This window comes from Azolla caroliniana, unplaced genomic scaffold, assembly GCF_043228905.1.
Source record: "Azolla caroliniana isolate FFs.n. ecotype wild unplaced genomic scaffold, voAzoCaro1.0.p SCAF_13, whole genome shotgun sequence".
NCBI lineage: Eukaryota > Viridiplantae > Streptophyta > Polypodiopsida > Salviniales > Salviniaceae > Azolla > Azolla caroliniana.
Window position 1 is genome coordinate 3,727,488 of NW_028230448.1, and position 6,145 is coordinate 3,733,632.

Consider the following 6,145-nt stretch of genomic DNA (forward strand, 5'->3'; position numbering starts at 1 on the left):
TAGCAATGGACCCAATTTTGGCTGAAGTTTTATAAGTGTGTGGGTTTAAGTGTGACTCATATTGACTGTGAATAACTCTGAATCTACAGAGAGAGAGAGAGAGAGATGATGACCACAGGTTTTAGAGATATATATGGCTGGGGACTTGGATTATAACTTCGAATGAGATCGAAGACACAGGTAATATTGTAATTAAATTATACATATGTTTAGATGTGCGCCCTGTAAAATATGTGGTGCTCAAGTCCTTTATATTCAACAGGGTGTGTAAAATTCTAAGATGATGATGATGTTTTTAATCCCTGTTCCTGCAGATGTCGCTTAAAGGGTGCAATCTTCTAAAGTTTCGTTTTAATTTTGATTTTTGCCTCAACATCACCATCATGCTTAGCGTTTATGACTTTTCTTCCACATTCCTTTGATTTTTCCTCTGATCTGCAGGTTAATAACAGAAAGATGGAAATGGAAGGGCAAACTATCGAGAAGTCAAACAATGTCATCAACAACCAGAGCCCACAAAAACAAAAACAAACACTGACACTGGCTGGATTTGATGAGGTTTTGGGAAATCGAGATCTGACTTTGTTCATTACATTTAAAATTCAAAGATGTGAAGGAGCAACTACCACAGAAAATCAAAGTCAAACACAAGATGGGGGGGAAATGGGAGGATCTTAATTTCAGGGTCAAACTCGTTGATTAAGGATTATATTAATCAAATCGATTGAGCACTGCATATATATGTATAATTTGCATACATGATTTTTGAGGGGAGGCATCTGAATTGGTGCAAATTTTATATCCAGAAGATGACTACATGCCTCTTACTTTTTCTTTGGATGGGTCGTGTTTGTGTTGGTGGATGTGTTGTTGGATGTGTTGGTAGATGTCTTCGTGCATTTGTTGTTGGATGTCTTCGTGCATGTGTTGAGGCATGTCTTCGTGCATGTGTTTATGTATGTCTTCGTGCATGTGTTTATGCATGTGTTGTTGGATGTGGTGGTGGAGGTGGTGATGGTGATGAATCCTTGTAATTTTAAGATGTCTTTAACAATTGATTCATTGGGATTTTTTGTACATTCTATAATCTCGTAGCACCTGTAAAAGCTCGTGATTTGCGTGCGAAATCAGGTGTGAAGCGATCGAATTTATAGAAGCCATGGAACTTATAAATCAAATCTCCATGTTTCGAATAATGGCCCTTTTAAAACCAAGCCATAGTTCTGGTTGGTCTTGGTCGATAAAAATGGTTCGAAGCCACGAAATTCGACATGACATTTGAATAATGCCTTTTAAACCAAAATCCATAGTTCTGGTTGAGCTTGGCATATAACAAGAAGGTGGGCGAAATGGCCAACAAAGGAATACTAATCCATGTCTCTATCTATACATATATCTGCATGTGTAACCTCTGATTGAAATTTTAATGTCAAAACAATGGCTATGGTGTCTGTAGCCTCTTAACTAATTTCAGTGTGTGATATGTGTCCCCTTCACTAGAGATTATCATATGATGATTATAAATTGTATCACGTTTTACATGCATAAGGCAGTTGGCATCAATCATTCTTACAAAACCCACATCTTTATCTTTAATTATTGCCACTCATCTTTGTGTTATAATTGTTGCCACATTCCCTACAAAATCATTACACTCTTAATTCTCATCTGATTCTGCCTGCCTTCATAATAAACGCAAAACAAGTTTCAGAAAGGTTTTATACATGGCCAAACAATCCACATGCCAAACATTTGTGATTGGTCAGATTAGACCAATCCACATGGCCAAACAATTGTGATGCCAGTACAATTTTTTTAAGGATGTTTTTCCAAAGGACCTTGTGGAATTTTGTACTTGCCATTAGACCTAATGTAGGGGCACATGCACAAAAGGTGCAAAATTCTAAACGTGTGTCTAATTCATAAACGGATCTACTACAGACATGGCTTCTTAATTATGAATCTCTACCCCCCCCCCCCGTCTTAAATTTTTGCGTAGAACATTATTTAATCATCATCATGTTTAGCTTATTAGGCTTGTTTTTCATGAAAAGGAATATATGAAAATAGCTATCTTTGGTGCGGTTCTAAAGAAAGAAGAACGTCCAAACATCACATTGGCGCACACTCTCGATAGATTCTTACAGGAAAAAAAACACATTCCTCGCTCAATCGAATTAACTAGTATGAATGAAGAGACAAGTAATCTTTTCCTTCTTTACACTCTCATTTAACCCTCACACTTTACCCACATGTATAGATTACTACGGTAAATTCTCACCACGGGATATTATATGGTCATGCCCGTAACATACTCCCCCTCTTTAAAACATTGCACTCTTGCAATGGAAAGTTAGGGAAGTTAGTTGTAAGAGTATTTTCATGTTCCCATGTGACATCTTTTATAGATTTATCCATCCATTTAATTTTAAATTCTCGGATTATTTTAGTACGCAAATTTTTTGTTTTAACATCGAGAATTCTTTCTAGTACATGTGGTTTAGAAGATAATTCTTCCAAAGTAACAAAAGTTTCAGTTGTAACTGTATTGTAGCCAAAACCTAGAAGTTCTTTTAGACGACTTACATGAAAAATTGGATGGATTTCAACGCCATCAAGAAGAGCGAGAGGATATGATGATGAAGCAATGCATTTGAGGACTGTAAAAGGTCCACAAAACCGTGGGGCTAACTTAGTGCACCTACCTGCAGACAATGTCTTAGAATTGTGAGGTACACGTAAAAATAACTTTTGTCTAGGGTTGAATACACGAGGCTGCCTATTATGATCGGCATAAAAACGCGCTCTATCTTGACCTTTTCTTATATTATCTCGTGCAATATGCAACATATCTTGCATATCCCAAAGAAAGTTTTGCGTACTTTGTAACTCATCATGATATACATTAACATCAATCAGGGCTCATGGCTGAAAACCATACAACAACATAAAAGAACTATATCCCGTCGACGTATGTTTGGAGCTGTTATAAGAGAACTCCAAAATTGGGAGATAACGTTCCCATTTTGTTGGTTTTGCACCAATGTATGCTCAAAGCATGTCCTCAATAATTTGATTTACTCGTTCTGTCTGTCCATCAGATTGAGGATGATCTGTGGAGCTCATGCTCAATGTAGTTTCTAACTTCTTAAAGACTTGCGTCCAGAAATCGCTACTAAACTTTGGATCTCGATCACTCGAGATATCCATCGGTAACCCATAGAAATGAAATCACGCGTCAACGAATTGGTAAGCTAATTCAGGAGTTGTTACCGTGGTTTTAGTAGCAATAAATCTGGTCATTTTAGTTAGTTTATCAACCACAACCCAGATGGTATCATGGCCTTTTTGGGTGCGAGCAAGACTAACAATAAAATCCATGGATATACTTTCCAACTTATTATTGGGAATGTTCAAGGGATGTAAAAGTCTTGCAGCTTTAAGTCGCTCGACTTTGTTTACGTGACATTGGTGACATAAATAGTCACATAACTATGTATGTCAGGACACATCTTAGGCCAATAGAATTGAGTGGAGATGAGAATGAGTGCACGATGTATTCCAGGGTGCCCTGTTGAGGGTGCACCATGGCATTCAAAAAGAATTCTCTTTTTGACCTCATGCAAATCTGGAACACAAACCTTCCCATTACGGTAGAGTAAACTGTTAGTAATGTGGAAGGATTCCTTCGAGGATGTGGTGGTGTCTGTTCCAGACTCAACCCTTGCCTAGTATTTTGTAAAATAACTGTCATTAGGATACTTTCCTCGAAGGTGATCATAAAGATCTGATGTTATTTCAGTGAAGCTAAGCATGTTAACTTCACGGATGCGACTTAGTGCATCAGTGACAGTGTTCATGGAACCTTTATGATATCGTATGGAAAAATCAAAGTCCTGGATGAGATCTGTCCATCGTGCCTTACAACCTGCCGTGATGTAAACATATCATGGGAAAACATTAATCGATATAATGATATCACCTCAATACCCCTTGGGATGTATGAGATGAGGTTCAAGATCAGGTTACTATTGTAACACAAAGGTGTTTTAAAAACCAATGGGGTGACAAGTGAATGTCTTTCCCTAATCTCTATATCGATTTTTTCATGGCGGCTCAAGCATGTATGTTCACGTCATGAATAGTTTATACAAGAAAAAATGTTAACAATAAACTACGTTTCTGTGCCCATGTATGTGGTTTTGGCTCTTTAAGTCCTATTACGAGGACCCCGAAGTTCACTTAGACCTAAAGTTTAAACATGTGTTATAGTAATATGTATGAACAATGTTGTATGGTCTTGTTCATATTTGAACTCAAAATCTCAAGAACAAATGCATTAAACATTGGAGCTAACCAAATAGGTTGCTCACGTTGAATGTTTAATGGTTTATCCGTATAAGAGATATGTGAAGGCATTTGCCCAGATATATATTTTTTAAAAGAAAACATATATGTCGAGAGTCCTTATTTCCTTTTCGTTTACAACAAAATTATGTTGGTACCTTACCTAACCTCAAGTCTCATAATTACGATGGCATACGCCAAAGTGCAACCTAATGGTCAAGCTAAATGAGCCCCCTCTTTTCGTAGTAGGCCCGAGTGGCCCATCGCATGCCAATTACGTCATTACAAATGCCTTCTATAATGATGATCTCATGGTGGCATCATATCCATGTAACGAGGGAGAGATGTTAGATATGTGTGTCATAGGAGCGACCTCACATGAAGTGGGTCAAGCCCTATGCTCTCAACATCATTGTGGCTATAATTGTTCCGTTATAATGCGTAGCGAAATCGAAGTGAACAACGGGGATATCAACAAAAAATTTGTTGAAAAAAGGATGGTGATGACGCCATTCTCACAAAAATGTGATGACGGCCACCAACATGGTTTCCCCGAAAAGGACAACTTTCGATATGCAAAATCACGTAATAACTAATATACACATATGTATGTTTATCACATATATACGATCAAATACGTACACATGTGACCCCATATGCGTATATTTAAAAAAATCATAACATAAAATAGCCAACATATGATGAAATCGAGACACGTAATTGAGGCATATAGCCTCTACGCACATGAAACATCCACAAATAAGGGTGAACATAATACACAATTGAGGTATTGACCTCTACGCATATGACACCAATCGCATATCATTTACATAGAAATTGAGGTATTGACCTCATACACATATGTAACATATGTATGTGAACATAATACACAATTGAGGTATTAACCTCATACGCATACGACACGACATATCAAATATATGTCAAATGAAGTATGGAACTCATACACATATGTAAACTTTTTATACAACCAATTAATTACTACTACAACATCATTGGATCAATGAAAGAAAACACATATTGACTATCCATTATTAGATTGGGAGAAGAAAGAATAGAAAAAAAAGAGTTACCGAAGTTCCTTTGTTGATTGTTATCTGGACCAAGGTCGACCACACGTCGATCAATCACCATCCACCAAGAACAAAACAAAAACCAACAAAAGAAACATTAGTGACATGGCTCTAATACCAACTGTTAGAGTGATGATCTAATGTAAGCATATGATAAGGATAAATGATAGATAAATAAGAAAGGAGAGAGAGAAAGAAGGGTGCCGATCCACCCGACCACCCCTGAGCGAAGGGATTGAGATGAACTCGAGTCTCGATCAGCGTCCTATACCAACATCGTGGCGTCGAGTCGTACCTAGTGCTGCCGCGCTCGCCACAAGAGTTGACCTAGCACAAAACGGAGTCTCAACGTAGTCAAGAGATGATGAAATGAGGGTAGTTAGGCCTCATATTTATAGCGTGACCCAAGGCCCCCAGGCAATTTCACACTTGGCCTAATGGGTTGTCCCAATCCCAAGGATTTTAAAAGTAATCCTTCCCTTCTTTACACTCTCATTTAACTGTCACACTTTATCCACATGTATAGAATGCTATGGTAAATTCTCACTACGGGATATTATATTTTCATGCCCGTAACACACACACACACACTCTCTCTCTCTCTCTCTCAATCTCTCATATAATATGAGGCAAGACTCGAACCCATGACCTTATGTTACATGGGTCGAGCTCTTGACCATTATACTATATGTTGTAATACAAAAGAT